Source organism: Cricetulus griseus, chromosome 2, assembly GCF_003668045.3.
Source record: "Cricetulus griseus strain 17A/GY chromosome 2, alternate assembly CriGri-PICRH-1.0, whole genome shotgun sequence".
NCBI lineage: Eukaryota > Metazoa > Chordata > Mammalia > Rodentia > Cricetidae > Cricetulus > Cricetulus griseus.
The window spans coordinates 313926605-313946703 of NC_048595.1; positions in this window are offsets into that span (position 1 = coordinate 313926605).

Sequence of the window (20099 nt, forward strand, 5' to 3'; positions counted from 1 at the left end):
GCTTCCCTGTCAAAGCCAGGTGTGCCAAGTGAGTAGGGACTCCAAAATCAAGTTCCAGCCTCCCACCTTCCCCCTTCCTTGTCCACATCAACCAGCTACCACTTGCACTATAGTGTCCCTACCCCATATCCCTCCTTGGGCACCCAAATGCCAAGAATGAAACAATCTATTTTGGCCCCAGACATCTTCCTCTGATACAAGCCAGGTACATATGCAAAGCCAATACAACAAGTTCAACTTGAATGCACTGAAACTTTCACTCTCCCTACTCATGCCTATCAATTCCTTCTCCTTTCAGAGCTTGATATTTTCTCAATGTCTTTTTATTTCAATTGGTTCATCACTGAACCAGATACTTTGTATCCCTCTAAAATTTCCATAATATGTTCATCAGGGTCAGAAGATGACTTATTGGGTAATGGTACCTGATGCCAAGCCTGACAATTTGAGTTCAAATCTGGGGCCCCACATGGTAAAAGGAGAGAAGTGAGTCTTGCAATCGATGCCCCCTGTCCTCCATGTATGTGGTAGCATATGCACTATTATACACATACTCTCGTGTATGTACATGCTCACAAATAAATGAATAAAAACATAATAAAAATGTTTTTAAAGGCCATTCTGTTCTTAGTTTGCTTCCTTTAGGAAGATGCATACTTCTGGGAAGGTGAATGAAATGGACGACAAAACCAAGTTCCACCAGTTCAGAGTCTTGCTGAAAACCCCTAGTCTACCTGTGTGGCATATAAACAGGAGTCAGGTGACTTCTCATTAGCTATTGGCTAGTGAGCTTTCCGACTTCAGACATGCTTTGTAATTCTATAATTCATCAGGATGTAAGGGAAGAAGGTGATGTTTTCCTCATAGGAAACAAGATGCCTGGTCACCCAGGATTGTCACGGCAGTGATAATCTATTGGTGGTACAATTCTGGTTCTACTAAGAAAGTTAAAATAAATGGGGGGCACACCATTTAGGTTCCATTGAGTGTACCATTGGTCACTCTTTCTCAAAGATCAAAGATGTTAGAGGTACTTTCTGACAAGCTAGTGATACTCACAATGTAAAAGACCAGTAAATACTAGTTAGATATGGTGGTACATGCCTGTAATCCCAGCACTTGGGAAACTAACATAAAAGAATGGCAGTCCTAGGCTGGACTTGGCTATATAGCAAGAGCTTGTCAGAGAGAGAAAAAGAGAGAGGGGGAAAGAGAGGGGTTAAGGAAGGGAGGGGAGGAAGGGAGGGAGGCAGGCAGGCAAAGAAAGGAGAAGGAGGAAGGGAAGGAAGGCAGGCAATCTGGCCAGTGTTGGTGAGTGTTTCTGGGGACTGACAGTTTCTAGAGAAGATAATGACCTTCTATGACCATTGAGATCACTGTGAGAACCTGCATTAAATGCCCACCTGTAATTCATCCATTTGTTGGCACAGCACTGCCCTATAATCACCATCCATGCCCTGAATCAAAGAATTATACAACACCATCATCTGACACCAGATGTCATCTGACTTTGAGAAACCACTTGGTGTCACCTCTGGCTACTTTACTCTAAAACTGTAGACCCAGGATATTAGCCCCAGTTATTCATAATCATCTTGAAATATTAGATATAATCATGCAAAGACACTACAATAAAACAAACTTCCTACAGAATTGTAGACCAAATATTCCCAGCTTGTATCCCTTTCCTTGTGTTGGCTCAAGTCAAAAAGAAAGAAAGGAATGGAAAGTTCATAGAATACTCACGAATGTCTTGTGAATGAGCATTAGCGATGCATTTTGCAGGCACAACTTTGCAAAGATTAGCTTTAACCAAATGTGTTGGCTCACTTCCCTCAATGATGAGCTATGACCTGGAAATGCAAGATACAATAAACCCTTTCCTTCTCTAAGTTGCTTTTGGTCATAGTGGTTGTCATAGCAACAGAAAGGAAACTAGAACAAAATCCAAGGGAAGATGTCTGGGAGGCAGTTAGATCTCTGAACCTATAGCTTAAAACAATAGCTAACTGACTGTAGCCATAAACTTGGGAGTTATCTGTGTATAGATGTTACTATGAGCTAAGACCTGGATGACATCACCTAAGGAAGAGGAGGAGCAAAGGGCAGAGAAATACACTCTGGGTCTGCCAACTCTTAGAGAGTGAGTAGCGAAGGGAGTGCCAACAGAGATGAAGAAGCTGGGGCCTGCAAGACAGGAGGAAATCATGCACAGATGGTGAAAATAGCTAGAGGATTTGTCCCCTAATGAGAACAGCTAGGAATTGGGGAACCCCAGAAAGAATCAATATAAGAAAGAGATGGTGATTTGTATATCTGTAAATGATGGATGGGGGAATCTTGGAGTAGAGAGGACCCACAAAGATGTGGAGATCATAAATAACAAACCCAGAAAGAGCTCATAAGGAAGGAGGGAAGAAAAGAAGGGGAAAGAAGCTCTGGGGTAAATTAGGACTTGAGAGCCCATGGTTGTGTGGGGGTGACTTGGGGAGCCTACGGTTGTGAGGGGGGACTCTGGGATGCTGATTTTTTCCAACCAAGACAAAAATGAGTTATATACAAGCAAGAATGAATGTGGAGACGTTTTCAGTGTATGGGTTTGAGGCACCCATATTTCACCCAAGAGAGATATCCAGTGGGCAAGTGGGTGAAGGAAAAATATTTGGATTAGGACTAAGAAGTCAGGCATCAACACACAGGTCAGAGAAGGCTCTGAGGAGTGGACCTAAGGATCAAGTTCCAAAAGTGACCACCAGCTTTCAAATGGAGATGGAACTGATGGTTGTGGAGAAAGAACCAACCTCTGGGCCATCAGCTGATCTCAGAATAACTTCTTGCAGAGCAAAGACTACTGAGAATAAAGACATTTCACCCAAAGTCTGCTTTTGACAGTACATAGGGGGAAGGTGTAGAGTGCAGGGCCTCCCACATGTGAGACAAGAACCTCAACACAGAGTTATACACCTGAGTGACTCAAGCTGGTGTTGAACTCCTCTGTGACCTAGGGAGTCTCCAGGCTTGTGACCCTCCCACCTCCATCTCCCTATGTAGCTGAGATCACAGACCTGCCAGCAGGCCCTGTTCTAAGCAACACATTCTAGATGGAAGGGTTAATTTTGTTCTTTAAAAGATGAGGTGTGGGTGCTTGAAGAGGTCAATTACAAAATACTTATATTTCCCCAAATTTACTACTAAGAATAAAAACTCATTTTCATCAAATTCCCACAATTCTTAGTAGTTGGTTTATTTTTTGAAAGAAGACAATGCAGGCAAATTAAGAAAATGTTACCCCTTAGGTTTTGATAGACTCCTTTTTCCCTGCTTCCTCTGTTCCTGCTCCCCAAATTGGGTTTCCTTCCCTGACTAATATACAAGTCATCATCCTCTGATTCATAAATACCCCACTAAGAAAGACTTCTGAAAACAAAGCATTTTAGAAAAAAAAATGATGTTTTAAAACCAGCCAGTCACCTTCCTACATCAGGTACCTGGGGTTTATATGGTTATTCAGGCCAGTAATAGCAGCTTAGAGGCTTATCTCCGAATTGCTAGAGGTAAAACCCCAACTAACCACCCTTCCCCTATGTCTTCCATTTATCTGTAGGGTTAGAGGCCAGAGGTGTTGGTTTTCCAAAAACAAAGTAGTTAAAAGGGTTCCACGCCTGTCCATACCTGTGTTCAGCTCTTTCCAATTCAAATCCACTGTCTACCCACCTAGCAGATTCTTCATCGCTGTTTACCAGGAACTGGTGCTACAGTTCATGAGTGGTTTCAGTGTGTTGGAAACTCTACCCCCAGGGTGGTGAAGGAAAAGGACTACGTGGATCTATAAGAGGTGGGGCCTAGGGAGAGTGTATGAGTTCATTAATAAGGCCATTGACCTCCGAAAGAACTGATAAAATTCTCATGGGAGCCCAATTAGTTCCCGCAATAGGGCTGTTATAAAGCAATACGCTCTGCCACTCCTAAGGTTCTTTGGCTCCCTGTCTTGCCATGTGACCTGTTGCTGGCACACATGTCCTTACCATGATGCTGTCTGTCATGGTACAATGGCAGACCTAAATGAACAAGAGGGGACTCCATCTGTACTCTCTGACACCTGTTGAGACCGATAGCCGGTGTAGTATCCTCCTCCCCCATGTTGGTCTACTCTTCACAAGACAGGGCTGTCATTTCCCACATCTGTGCCCAGCTTCCACTGCATTGGGCCCTTTCATCTGTCTTATTTGAGGGTTTTCAGGTGCAAAGTAAACCCAGCAATCTTCATGAATGGGTGGAGGAATTAATCGAGATAAAACTGCATGGGCTAGAACATTGTTCTTTTAGGTGACTAGAAAAGATTGCAGGAGGTGGAAGCTGTAGTCAGAGTTACTGGAAGCAGAAGAGCCAACAATCATCAACACCTCCTTCTCCTAGGCCCCAAAATGTTGGCTCCTGTTGTAACTTTGAACTCCTCTGTTCTGAAGATTCTGAATGAACGTTTTTTCATTGCTTGGGGTTCTTGATGTTTCACTAGTTTTGTTCAGAGAAATGTTTATCAATGGCCAGTTTGGTTCCAGGTATAGTGCTGGACAATAGGGGTTCAATAATGGCCAACCTGGCCCTGTTGCTATATTGGACAAGCGTGTAATCTCCTTCCATCTCAGACGTCCTTCACAATCCAGTTGATTCCCTCAGTTTCTTACTTTTATAAAAATCTCAGGATTACATGTGTATTTGGATGATATTTGTCAAAGGAAAGCTTATTTTAACTTGGTTTCCTTTGGGATTATAGAAATACTTATGCAAAGGATGGTGAGGATGGGTTTGTGGGTTAATATCCGAGTGCCCCCCAGGATCAGCTTTCATCTCCTTCACCTGCTGTGTGTTCCAGGAAGTTGGCATATAGATGGTGCGTCGTGGGACCCTGGCTCTCTGACTTCCTGTTAGGCAGGTTTAGCCAAGGTCAGGTTCTACTGCCTGGAAGCAGCATCCCAAGGCCCAGAGCACTGGGAGTAATTGTGCCCTTGAGGAGCAGCATCTCCCAAACCCAACCCTTCACTGGCGTCTTCCGTGCTTAGCCTGCCCAGGGGTGGGAGGAGCTTCCCGCAGATACTGCCCACCCCTTAGCCGCCCCACCCTACTTGCGTCATAGCCATTCATTTCCTTCCAGAATGGATTTGATTCATATCCCATGCCCTTTAACCTATAGATACAGAATCATGAATTCCTCAAAGAAAAAAATACTTCTGTCTGACCTATAGAAGTATTTGGAAGTGCATCGTGATCTCATTACTGCCAGCAAACAGATTTTAAAAACAAACACCCAAAACTTATCATTGATAGGTTGAAAGTATGCCAAAATGAAGGCCAGGCCCAAGACATCAAGTGAAACACCTCCACAGGGAAGCTGGCGACAAGTGCTTGCCATTTCAAGTTCTAGTAAGTCACAGCCAGGGAAATCATGTTCAAACTTCACTGTGAGGCACCCACCCGTGCCAACTCTTTCCCCAGGCCATGTTCCTAACAGGGCAAAGCACCATTCGCACATAATCTCACACTTTCTGTTTGTTAGCCAGCCCTCTGTATGGAATGCATACCCAGACCCTTGTTTTGTGTGTTTGGTTTCTTACACCCCCTATGCAAGTGGGTTACTCTCCATAAACGACCAAGCTTCCAATAGTTTTCTCAGACAATAATTTGCTTTCTTCTACATCCTTGGGCCACACTGTTTGTAGTTACACACGTCACCACCTGCTTGTGCCAGAATTATTTACACTCAGTTTTCTAACTCCTAGGTTTTGAAAGGTCTTGGGGGCAGGACATCTTGCACAGCTGCATTGCCTCTGACTGGCTTGTGGCAGTACCTCAAAAGTTGGCATTTCTAGCTAAGTCTTAGCTGACTGACTGATGAAATAAATGAATGGACTAATGAGAAACCAAAGTCATTTGCACTTAGGGTGGTGATACAATTTCTTCTGAGTCTCTGAAGACCAAGCCATATTTCACATAATTCATCTAGAAATAGAAAATCCACAAAGCAAATGCCACTATATTTGAGAAGAAATATTTTCAGATTGTTTCCATATGTGTTTCTATATATAAAGGGTTATGTAATATTTTAAGTCAAATTCAACACCATGTGGGTATGTATCTTCTAGAAGCCTATGATGATGATTTAGGTCAGAGCCTAAACAATAACAAGAAAGTTGTTAAAGGAGATTTGTTTCATTTATCCTCCAGTTCTGTTTATTTTCTAGAAATTTCCTGTCTAGGTGTGATCCCATTACTAATCATCTGTGACGTGTGACCTCTGAATTCTCCAGGCAGAACTGCTCTCTCCCCTGAGTTTCACTGCCCTTTGTACAGAGTCTTGTTGTAGCTTTTTATCCTACGGCTCAGTGGAATTTGCATGTCCATCTTACAGCATGATGGTATGTTCCTCATGGGCAGATCACCCATTTTCTTTATCTCAGTCTTCCCTATACTTGCCATTGCTCCTGGCACAGAGTACAAACACAGTAAACATAGATGGAATTGAATTCATGGTGAGTGTACTTGGGACCCTAAAATGTAACCAGTGCTCTCATTGGTTTAAAATCCTGTGGCACTCACTTTAGGAGAGTGAACGACCCCCATATCTGTGCTTCTTACTGGCAGGATAAGATTAGAGTCTCACCACCAATTTGAGAACACACACTATAAGAACGAAAGGAGAGAACTTGAGACAGGGACCATATTTCAAGTCAGAGTAGAGGGAGGAGGGGAAACTAGCAAGCCTAGTATGTCTACTCCATGCTTAGTCCTTCCCCTGCCTCATCACTTCAAATGTTCAGGATGTCTGCAGGCCCGTGCTGCAGTAGGACATCCCCAGGGTCAGTGAAAACCATTCTTAGACACAGAACAACTAGTAGTGACTCTGTTGCACTGGGTTTTGGGATGGGGATGGGGTCCAGATTATTTCTAACATGCCCACAAAGCCATAGGACCATGAGCTCATTGTCTTCCACATACACTGTGTTTCTCTCTGAATTCTCCTTCTGGGAGAGATGCTATTCCCTCTATCCATTTGATCCGTCTCTGCTTCCCTTTACCTGGATAATCAGACTGGTTCTCTGGACAAGTAACTCTCAAATTGTAGTTTCCAAACTGGCAGCTTCTTCACCAGAAGCTTGGAAATGTTCATTCTTGGGGTCAGATCCTGATCAAAACCTCTGTGGGGCGTGGACCAGGAACCTGCATATAGCAAACTGTTGGGCTATTCTGATGTACACTGAAGTTCAAGCACCACTGTTGTGAGCTTTCTCTTAACAGCATCACCCACACAGGCCTTCCTTGACCCCATTTCCCCAGGTCCCTACTGGTACTCTCTTCTATGTAGTATTCTCACAATCTGTAAATTGTAGGATTATCAAGGCATTTGTTCTCAACCCATGGGTCATGACCCCTTCACAGAGGTCACCTAAGACCACCGGAAAATATAGGCATTTACATTACAATTCATAACAATGGCAGAATTACAGTTATGAATTATCAATGTAGTAATTTTATGGTGGGGATCACTAGAGCACAAGGAACTGTATCAAAGGATCACAGCTTTAGGAAGGTTAAGAACCACTTTAAACATTAAAGTGTATCTTCCTTAGCAAACTGAGTAAGAAAGGAAGGATTACATGTATCTGGAATTGTACACTGTGCCTGGCATCTCTCAGCTTTTTGTAAGTTTCTCCTATCCACAGTCTGCATGGGAATCTGCCTGCCCATGAGACACTGGAGTATTTGAGGTTACTGTGTCACACAACATGAAGATAGCCAAGTCCCATTCTTCCAACCAGGGTGATGCTGTGGACCACCACCCAGGGCCTCTGTACCACAGTTCCCCTTATTTCCTTTTACTGAGGAACCACACACATAAGTAAAGGGGAGAAAAACTGTAGGATTCAGGAAATTTGTTGTGTGCTGGGAAATGGAGATAATAATTCCATCAAGTGGGGCAACAATGACATTCTTAACCATACTAGATTTTAGATCTGACTACTCTTTGTTTTGTTTTGGTTTTGGTTTTTTGAGACAGGATTTCTCTGTGTAGCTTTGGAGCCTATCCTGGCACTCGTTCTGGAGACCACAGAAATCTGCCTGCCTCTGCCTCCTGAGTGCTGGGATTAAAGGCGTGCGCCACCATCGCCCTGCCTAGATCTGGCTACTCTTGCTTTTCATGACCCAGAGCGAGGGCTGGATCAAGCCAGGCTGTTCTTCCCTTCCAGACATAGTCTGTGTGATATGGAATCAATATCACTTTTTGTCTTGACTTGGTCACATAGGTAAAGATAGCCAGACTTCAATTTCCTGGAGAAAAATAATTTTTAAAGATTTATTTTATTTGTGTGTGTGCCTGTCTATCTGTTGGTCAGTGAATGTGGGGCAGGTGTCGTGGAGACCAGAGGTATCAGATCCCCATGGAGCTAGAGTTACAGGCAATTGTGAACTGACTCTTATGGTTGCTGGGAACTGAACTTGGGTCCTCTAAAAGAAAAATCAGATTTCTTAACTGTTGAGTCAATGCTCCAGTTAAAGAAAAAAAAATTTCTGGTAGACATACTCTTTCTTATGGCCAATGGAACTGTACTGTAAGACCCCCCTCAACAATAGTGTCACTCATTGTTTATCATCTGAGCCTTTAGGACCTCACAGAAGCTCCTAGACAATACTCTAAAGGATTGTGGAATAGAAATGGCCATGTCTGTCCCCAACACCTAGTAGGAAGCACATAGCATCTTTACCTGAGGGGAACATTTGTGAAGCACTGATGGAACACATGGGGGAATTCAGAAGTGGTCTGATGTTAGGTGCTGACTATGGAATTTTTCTGCCCCCAGCTCTATTGCTGAGTAACAGCCATGCCATTTCTGTTTGTTTTAAAGCAGGGTAGCACCATGTAACCCTAGCTGACCTGGAACTCACTATGTGGCCCAGACTCGTCTCCATTTGCAATCCTCTTGCCTCAGTCTTCCTGGTATAGAAATATATAACAACCCTGGCTACTCTATGGCAGTTTTACTTCAGCTTTTGGAGAAAAGTGATAGAGAAGTCTAAGGCAACCTCAAGCCAATTGTGTATGCCCTCAATAAAACACAGGCTGTTTTGCTAGAGCTACTGGAGACCTTTAAACCCAAGCACAAAAATCAAAACCAATGGCAAACCAAGGACAGGGTAGTGAAAATCATTGGTACTCACTTCTCAATACACAGGAAGACTTCAGGTGAAAGGAGCTAACACTGTGCCACCTCATAGGGTTGGGTGTGCTTGTCTCCTGGCTTTAAGTCCTCAGACCCTGTTGGCTCTCTGACTGGGAAGGCCCTGGGCCTCTTTTATCAGATCACTTTTATCAGATCAGAATCCTGAATCCTGAATAACAATCATCTTCGAAACTGGGTACAAGGAAGTCCAATTTCTCCAGGGTCAGAGGCTGCAAAACACTGGTAGCAATCTGGCCTTGAAGGCCTTGTTGACAGAGTGGAGGGGGCATGGAGACCCACCCGGAGCTTCATTTCCAACTCAGAATGGGGACACAGGTTGGGTTAGAGAACTGCCCCTGGGCTTTAGACTCCCAGAAAAGGTGAGAGAGACACCTGTTGACAGGATGGAGGCACCTCCTCCATCAGCAGAGCAAGGATTTGAAGAAAGCTGGCTGTCTACTAGTGGGACACATGTGCCATTCTCTTCCCTATAGGCACATCTCCAAAGGTGGTTTCTGTATATGGGAAATAATTTACTCTACCCCCAACATCTCCTAATCCTTCCTGCCTTTTGGGTGCATCTTTGCTCTGAAATCTGCCCTGCCATGGATTGGTAAAAGCCCTGAGGTCCCAACAGAGCACAGCCAGTGGGACAGCCCTACATCAACAGTTCTGGCTCGAGGAGTTGCAACCCCACTCCTGGTCCAGAGCTCCTTTGCATAACCATGGCTCATGGCCTGTGAGAGGACTGTCATATGGCCTCACTGCTCCCTGGCACCTCCAGTGTCCACATTGGAAAGACACAGACAGCCTTTCAAGAGTGAGGAGTGGGCAGCTGAGTGCTTTTCCACTATGGATTCTCAGGCCCTGAAGGAGTGTGAGTCCTTGAGGCTTTGTGTTGTTTTACCACTTCAAAGAGAGGCATTGGGGTGTTAGAGGGAGGCAGAATCCCCTACAATCCTTGGATTCAAATTGAAAGTATTTTTTCTAGGCTCAGACATAAATTTGCTTTTCATCACTTGACTCCTAACAGAGAGAGAAAAAATACAATGGAAAATTAGAGCCTGTGTCACAATGTCATGGGTATAAATAAAATGAAAGGCAAGCTTGACGTCAGCAGTGAGGAGTCTCACATTCCACTCCAATTCCTCATCAACGGATATTTTCTCATGTCACCCCCTCAGGTGGTGGGAGCTGTCAGTGTAAACATGTGGGACTCTGATCATGGGGACCATACTTCTCTCAGGGTCCCATAGGGTGGGTGTCACCTCCTGGAGTGGTTATTTCCTGGACTGAAGGAGACATTTCTAGTAGATGCCATAATTATTCCTACTTACTCCTCAGTGTCCTCCAGTCTACATTCTACTCTATCCTGGTTTACTTCCTGTTGTGATGATAAACACTGTGACCAAAAGCAACTTGGGGAGGAATTTATTTGGCTTCACTGAGGAAACTCAAGGCAGGAACTGAAGAAGAGACCACGGAGATAATCGACCTACTTGCTTGCTTCTTTCTCATGGCTCGCTTTTTTTTTTTACATAACCCAGGACCACCTGCCCAGGAGTGGCACCATGCCCAGAGTAGACTGGAAACTTCCACCTCAATTACTAATCAAGAAAATGTTCCATAGACTTGCTTACAGGCCAATAAGATGGAGGCATTTTCTGAATTAAGGTTCCCTCTTCCCAAATGATTCTATCTTGGGTCAAGTTGACAAAAACAGATAGAGAGAAAGAAAGAAAGAAAGGAAGAAAGAAAGAAAGAAAGAAAGAAAGAAAGAAAGAAAGAAGAAAGGAAAGAAGGAAGGAAGGAAGGAAGGAAGGAAGGAAGGAAGGAAGGGAGGGAGAGAGAAAAGAAGGAAGGAAGGAAAGAAAGGAAGAAAGAAAGAAAGAAAGAAGAAAGGAAGGAAGGAAGGAAGGAAGGAAGGGAGAGAGAGAGAAAAGAAGGAAGGAAGGAAGGAAGGAAGGAAGGAAGAAAGAAAGAAAGAAAGAAAGAAAGAAAGAAAGAAAGAAAGAAAGCAGCACATAACCCAATTTCTATTCCAGCAAGGCATGGTTATGGATATCTACACCCCCAGTCCTTAGGAAGCTGGGGCAGGAAAACTGCAAGTTCAAAGCTAGCCTTGCCACAGCAAGGTCCTGTCTCAAAACATAATGATAAAAAACAAAGTATCTCTCTTTTAAGAGGTAGCCAGACTTTTCAGAATCTGTCCTGGGATGGAAGTTATATTTCTCTTCCCAGGGAGGAAAAAGGAGGGCAGATGAGGGGAACCTAAGGGTCCCCCTGCACAAGGAGGGTCAGTCTTGATGTATGGTTGTAAAGCAGCATGTAAGTAATTCTAGGGGTATCGATGCACATTTTAAACACACTCAGGCACACAACCATCTAAAAACCCATGGTAAATAATTTTACTGGGTTTTCCTGAGTACTAAGCAGCCTTTGTGCTCTGAAGCTAAAAGAATGAAAAATGCACGTATGGCTATGCTGTCTGTAGCTGTTAGTCCAAGTCCCCAGGACTGTCTGCCATTATCTGACTAAATGTTTTGATTCTTAAGGCCACACAACTGATTTCACTACACAAATTCAGACTTTAGATCTCTGCTTTGAAACCACTGCATTCAAGAGACATCAGTGAGCTCAGTTTTCCACAGGGATGGTCCTGGTGATGGCAGATGGAGGTGACGGTGTCCCTCTGATCACTTCTGGGCTGACCGGGGAAGGAGGAGTTTAACCACAGCCACAATGTACACTGCAGAAAAGAATGAGCGGCCTTGGGTGACCCATAGATAAGTTTAAGTCACAGTAGCTCTTCCTGGCTGTCTGACTTTGGCATTTCTGTGTGAGAACATTCCACACCCCCAGGTCTGTAAATGGTACCAGAAATAATCAATAGAAAGTGCTATGCACAGTACCTAGGTCTCCAATGGTCTTCACATGTGCTAATGGAGCCTTGCAACTTCTTTTCTTCCCTGTCCCTCCTCTAGAAGTGCATCTGCTGCCTAGAAAGGAAACAAAAATGGCAGAGAAAATAAATGTTTCATATATATATATATATATATATATATATATATATATATATATATATCAGGTAGTATTCAAGTTCTTACACTGCCTTATGAGTACACACACACACACACACACACACACACACACACACACACACAAATTTATGTGTCCAAAAATGAAGCTTTAAGCTAACTTTACATACATGTAATTATTTCAAGGCACACATTTCACTGTTATTTTTAGAACAACATTTCTAACTGTTCCCAACCAGAAAAAGCAGATTGGATTGACAAGGGACTGAAATGACATTTGGCCATTTTCCTCTCTGTGTGAACTCAGTGGGGCAGGACTTGCTTAGCAGCACCTAAATTTCAAGTCCTTCTCATTTTGTGTCCCATTATGGCACCATGGGTGATGCTCTAGCCTGAATTCTGACAGACTCATTTTGTGAGATATTTCTGGAAGAAATGTTTTTCCTTTATCAAAAGATTCTCATGGGAATATTCTTCAAGAACTGTGCCAGGACCAGCCTGAGGCAGCACTGTGAAGGGCAAGAAGATGGTTTTGTCCCATTCTATCTCCTGCTTCTCTTCCCAAACCCAAGTATCCTGCAATTGAATACCACAACTGGCTCCCAGAACCTTCTAGAAGGTTCTAATTTTACTCCCTTGAAGCTTCCTTATTGCTTAGATTCCAAAACAAACTCTTTTTGTAAAACCCTTGCTAGCATAGGTGCAGTGGGTTGTGTTTGAACCTATGTCTTCTTGTGTAACCCTTGTTAACACAGCTGCACTATGTTGTGTTTGAGCCCATGAAGTAAGATGAGGAATTTATGCCTGGAAGGGGAAGGTTTTTATTTTTGTGTGGTTTGTTATTGTTTTTTAAAGAGAGCCTATTGTTTGCTGTAGACCAGTTTTAGAGATGTTTCCTGCTAGAAAATGAATAAAACAGGAGCCAAGAGCCTTGTGCCCTCCTGAGAAATTGGATGCTCCTCTCCAAATGACACTCAGCATTTTGTCTTTCTTTGGAGCTAGAATTGGCTTATACTGCTGCATGGGAACTCAGTGTCAAATTTGGGGAATTTTACAAGATGTGATTAATCACTGTCAGTATTCGTTACATTAGATAAATAATACAGCTACATTGAATTATCTAGTAGACATACAAATAAACAACTACACAAAAGGCAAAGGCAATCAATATTTAAACCTCATCACACCCTAATTGTTTCCCCATACTTCCTCTTATGGATGCACTTGAAGTTATTTATGCCCATTGGCTCTGTATGGTGGCACTGCAGCTCAGCCACAGCAGGACGCTAACAATGGGGAGTCTGGAAAACTTCCATATTGACTGTTGGTTCTCCAAGTCAGCTGTTAACATTCATCAACACAGCACCACTATGATCCCAATAAGCTCAAGAGCTGCTAATAGCAGAGCAACAATGTCACCATTCAAGGATATGCCAAATCCCCACCTGGGCTTTCCCCAAGTTGTTTCTTCAAGTCACTACCACTATATCTTTTTCTTGCCTTAGAGACCCACACACCCAACCCCTTTCACATACTCTCATAATCAATGCACTGTACATTGATTATATACTGGGCTTCTGGTGAATACTGTCAGCACCAACCCAGGCCAGAGGGACATCTGGTGATAGAGGACAAGGAACAGGTTGCTTCTGAATGGTAAGAGGGAAAAACCGGGGCAAAGGAGATATCTTGGATACAGGACCCTGGTGATACCATCTCTTCTCACCATTTATTTGGTCCTACAAGCTAAAGCACAAACGGTTCTGCTCGTCGGTCACTCTGTGCAGACACATGATAGAAGGTGTTGAATGAAGGACTGAGCAAGTAGAAGTAAACTTACATTTCCAGACTTTGGCTTTTGAGTCAAAGGAGACCACCTCCCAAAGAATTCGGCCTTGTGCACGTACCAGAAGCAAGTCATTTATGATCATGTACGATCTTTAGGACATTGCTAACCCCATTGTGATTCATTTAAACGTCCACATCTACTTCATTTACCATTTCCCACTTGGCTAGCTTCTCAAAGAACTGGGACTTAGCCCCAGGCTAGTCTTGTTCTAACTCAGGAGCTAGTTCATCCTGATGTCACCAGTGAGCCCATGCATTGCTGTCTCCTCCTTCTCAGGCCCTCACACAAGCTGGCCTGCTAACTCACAGTGTCAGGCTATTTAATTTAGACTTCTATCCTGGCCATGTGTATCATGTAAAAAGTAATATTACTAGAAAGTAAGATTAGAGGCCGGCCTTCAGCATCCTTAATGGGTGGCCAGCAAACAGAGAAGACAAGGTCATGGGTCACAAGGCCAGATTTAACTCACTTGTGGAGAACACTAAGAGTCACAAGGAGACTCTGCTAAAAAGAACATGGAGTTCTTAAGTAGTGAAGCCACAGACCCTAAACTCCTAGAGACCCTTGTGGGATATGGGTTTCTTCATTTGGGGCTGAAGGACTAGATGACATCAAGCCTTATTTGCTGGACAGTTGGGCAGACAGGCTAAGAGGGAGGAGACGGCCCAGCTATGCAAACAACTGCTCAACAGTCTTTGGGCCAGACCCAAAGACCTGGAAGAAGACACGCCTTCATGTATCCTTGTAGTACGAGTTTTTGTTTTATAAGATATGACTAGCAATGTTTGTACCAAACTTCTACCAGCAGTTATTTGAAGGTAAATGATTACTCTTTAATCTCTACTACCAACACACAGTTTTCACTAGGTAACTCATTTTCCCCAACTTCCTTTTACATTTGAGAGCACAATAATATGAGCTTGAGCTTATGAGGCATATCAATCTTGGTATTCTTTTCTGTTGCTCCCAAAAGAGTCATGAGAACACCATGCCAAGGGGTCCTGTTCCCAAACAAGTGGAGGCATAATCTCTCCGAAGACAGAACCGTGGAGAGGTAGTGTATTTTAAGAGGGCCTAGGTGCTGCAAGAAATTGTCCCAGCTCCCCCTTGTCCTAATGCTGGGTTCTCCCAGTGTCCCCCATAATTCTATTGTTAACACTCACCCCTACCCCAAACTTGGGCTCTGAAAGTCCTCTGTCCTTTCTGTTTGTTTACATGCCTGTCTCGTGGGCAAAGTCAATAGCAGTTGGTTATTTCTGAAGGACATGTGGAAATCAGTTTAGCCTAACTTTCCCATGAGTAAGATCAATGCTTTCTTTTAACCTGTCTTCTTCATTTGAAGTCAATTCTACTTTGTTCTCAGGTTGCTCACAATGAATACAGATAGCAGTTATTGGTGCAAAGAAGTCAATTACAGCCAATAACTACTGGGAATGGTTAATAATTCCTCGTCCCATCTGGAGATTTAGACTTTAGGAAAGGCTATATATAAAGCCCCTGTGACTTGAAAAAGTGGTTCTCATTTTTTTTTCTCTGCTTACTGCAATGAGGGTTGCTGAATTATTGAATGATAATGGGCATGTTTACCCCTAGATTTAACACCCCCTTTTCTGTATTCTCTTGCCAAGTAAACATGACTTACATAATAAAGTCAAGAATACTCACTAACTCACAACAACATCAAATAATTTGGTATGGAGAAATACTGCTGTGAAAAACAAATAGAATTCAAATTACCTTAGGGCAGTGGTTCTCAACCTGTGGGCCAGGATCCTTTTGGAGGTCAAACAACCCTTTTAATGGGGTTACCTAAGACCATTGGAAAACTCAGATATTTATATTACAATTCATAACAGTAGCAAATTACAGTTATGAGTACCAACAAAAATGATTTTCTGGTTAGGGTCACCACAAGAGGAACTATATTAAAGGGTTGCAGCATTAAGAAGGTAGAGAACCACTGCCTTCAGAGAAAGGAGAAAGAAAAAGGGGGGTTGATAAAGGGAGGAAGAGAAAGCAAGATCAACATAAACAGGTACAAAATAGAAAGAATTTAGAGTCTTGGACTCTAGCCATGTCTTGAGAACAGAATCAAAGCCCAGAGCAGGCCCAGGGGTGTCTATCTAAATATCCACTATCGAATTAATGGGAGTTTTAAGTTAGGAGGAGATAGACTACCAATGAGCAGAACTGGAGTAATTTGATAACTTGTATTTTATGGCACTGAGGACTGAACCCAGGGAACTCATTCACACCAAGGAAGTGTTCTATGACAACGCCAGTCCCAAACCTGGTTTGCCAACATTGTTGACAGTTAATTTAAAACACTTAATTGTTCATTTTAGATTTAATTTTAGACTAGAATTTAAACATTATAAAAATGAGAAATTTATAAATTTTTATATAGGTGGGCTTAATAGGATTTAAGAAAAATATTAAAAGCTATAGAGGAAATGATTTATACATTTGCCCATGTAAAAAATTTTAAGCTTTTCAAAATGCAGAGAAACTCAATGATATTCCTCTAAAATCAGGAACAAGACAAGGCTGTCCACTCTCTCCATATCTCTTCAATATTGTACTTGAAGTTCTAGCTAGAGCAATAAGACAACAAAAGGAGATCAAGGGGATACAAATTGGAAAGGAAGAAGTCAAACTTTCACAATTTGCAGATGATATGATAGTTGACATAAGTGACCTGAAAAACTCTACCAGGGAAACTCCTACAGCTGATAAACACCTTCAGCAAAGTGTCAGGATACAAGATTAACTCAAAATATTAGTAGCCCTACTATATACAGACAATAAATGGGCTGAGAAAGAAATCAGAGAAACATCACCCTTTTCAATTGCCACAAACAACATAAAATATTTTGGGGCAACACTAACCACACAAGTGAAAGACCTGTATAACAAGGACTATGAGTCTTTAAAGAAAGAAATTAAAGAAGATACCAGAAAATGGAAAGATCTCCCATGATCTTGGATAGGTAGGATCAACATGGTAAAAATGGCAATCTTGCCAAAAGCCATCTACAGATTCAATGCAATCCCCATCAAAATCCCAGCACAATTCTTCACAGACCATGAAAGAACAATGCTCAACTTTATATGGAAAAACAAAAGACCCAGGATAGCCAAAACAACCCTGTACAATAAAGGAACTTCCGGAGGCAGCACCATCCCTGACTTCAAGTTCTACTATAGAGCTATAGTCCTGAAAACAGCTTGGTATTGGCACAAAAATAGACAGGTAGATCAACGGAATCAAATTGAAAACCATGATACCGACCCACACACCTACGAACACCTGATTTGACACAGAAGCTAAAATTATACAATGGAAAAAAGAAAGCATCTTCAACAAATGGTGCTGGCATAACTGGATGCTAGCATGTAGAAGACTGCAGATAGATCCATATTTATCACCATGCACAAAACTTAAGTCCAAGTGGATCAAAGACTTCAACATAAATCCAGCCACACTGAACCTCTTAGAAGAGAAAGTGGGAGGTACCCTCAAATGATTTGGTACAGGAGACAACTTCCTGAATACAACACCAGTAGCACAGACACTGAGATCGACAATTAATAAATGGGACTTCTTGAAACCGAGAAGCTTCTGTAAGGCAAAGGACACTGTTAACAAGACAAAATGGCAGCCACAGAATGGGAAAAGATATTCACCAATCCCACATCTGACATTTGGAGATCTGATGATCTCCAAAATTTACAAAAAACTCAAGAAGCTAGTCACCAAAACACCAAATAATCCAATTAAAAAGTGGGGAACAGAACTAAATAGACAATTCTCAATAGAGGAATCTAAAATGGCTGAAAGACACTTAAGAAAGTGATCAACATCCTTAGCCATCAGGGAAATGCAAATCAAAATAACTCTGAGATACCATCTTGCTCCTGTCAGAATGGCTAAAATAAAAAACACCAATGACAGTTTATAATGGAGAGGATGTGGAGAAAGGGGAGCACTCCTCCACTGCTGGTGGGAGTACAAACTCATGCAAGCACTTTGGAAATCAGTATGGCGATTCCTCAGGAAAACAGGAATCAGTCTACCACAAGATCCAGCAATTCCACTCTTAGGCATATACACAAAAGCAGCACATTCCTACAACAAGGACATCTGTTCAACTATGTTCATAGCAGCATTATTTGTAATAGCCAGAACCTGGAAGCAACATAGATGCCCCCCCCAGCTAAAGAATCAATTAAGAAAATGTGGTACATTTACACAATGGAGAACTACTCAGCGGAAAAAAAAACAATGGAATCTTAAAATTCACAGGCAAATGGATGGAATGAGAAGAAACCATCCTGAGTGAGGTAACCCAATCACAAAAAGACAAACATGGTATGTACTCACTCATATATGAATTTTAGACCTAGAGCAAATGATTACCAGCTTACAATCCATACCGCCAGAGAAGCTAAGAAACAAGAAGGACCCTAAGAGAGACATACATGGTCCCCAGGAGAAGGGGAAAGGAACAAGATCTCCTGAGCTAATTGGGAGCATGGGGTGAGGGGAGAGGGAGTTAGGAGAAAATGAAGGGGAGAAGAGGAGGGGAGAAGAGGACAGGAAGGAGCCCAAAGATTTGCATCCGGGGAAGAATAGAGGAGAACAAGAAAAGAGATACCATAATAGACAGAGCCATTATAGGTCTAAAGAGAAATCTAGCGCTAGGAAAATGTCCAGAGATCTACAAAAATGACCCCAACTAACAATCTAAGCAATAGTGGAAAGGCTACCCTAAAGGCCCTTCCCCGATAATGACATTGATGACTACCTTATATGCCATCCTAGAACCTTCACACAGTAGCTTATGGAAGCAGAAGCTGACACCCACAGAAAAACACTGAGCAGAACTCCTGGAATCTAGTTGCAGAGAAGGAGTGATGAGCAAAGGGGTCAGGACCAAGCTTGAGAAACCCACAGAAACAGCTGACCTGAACAAGGGGGAGTTCATGGAACCCAGACCGATAGCTGGGAAACCAGCATAGGACTGATCCAGACCCACTGAATGTGGGCGACAGTTAGGAGGTCTGGGCAATCTGGCAGAGGATCAGTACTTATCCCTAGTATATGAATAGACTTTGGGAGCACATTCCACATAGAGGTATACTCTCCCAGCCTAGACACATGGGGGAGGGTCTAAGCCCTGCTCCAAATGATATGACAGACATTAAAGATCCCCCATAGAAGACCTCACCCTCCCTGGGGAGCAGAAAGAGGATGGGATAGGGGGCCAGAGGGGGCAGGGAGGAGGGGAGGGAGAGGGGAACTGGGATTGGCATGTAAAACGAGCTTGTTTCTAATTTAAATTTAAAAAGAAAAAATGTAAGCTTTTCTACATTAAAAACATCTAAGATTGCAGCTCTTCCACTGAGTGTATCTATTTTCAATGTTCTCCCACTCTGAGACTTGCCTTTTCAATTTTCTCCTTTATTTTGACAGCAGAAACCCTTAATGAAATTCAATTTATCAAGTGTCTTTTGAGTCCTGAGAAAGCTTTGTCTAGGGCCAAGGTCTCCAAGCTGTTTTTCTGAGGCCTTATTCTAGAACATTGGCTTTTACATTGAAGTCTCTGGCTCCTCTCAAGCTAATCTTGGTCTGTTCTCTGGAATGCAGACTGTCAGTTTTCTTTCACGCAGATGTCCAAGTGTTTGGCAACATTTGTCAATAATGATTATCTTTACCTCATCCAAATATCTTGGAAAATAAACAAATCACCTAGCTGTGCATGTGTGGTGAACACTGGACTGTTTGTCCTGCTGACTTCAGGTCTACTTTCCACCCATACCTTACTGTGTCGATGAGTTCAGCTTTACTCTGTTTTGCAATCAGTATGTGCTCTCCAACTGTGTTCTCCTTTCTCAGCAATTCTAAGTGAGCTTCAGCTCACCCTGAGTCGCAGAGTTGGTTTGTCAGTCTCTATAAAGTAACTTCAAGGGTTTACTTGAGGTTGGCCAAAGTTA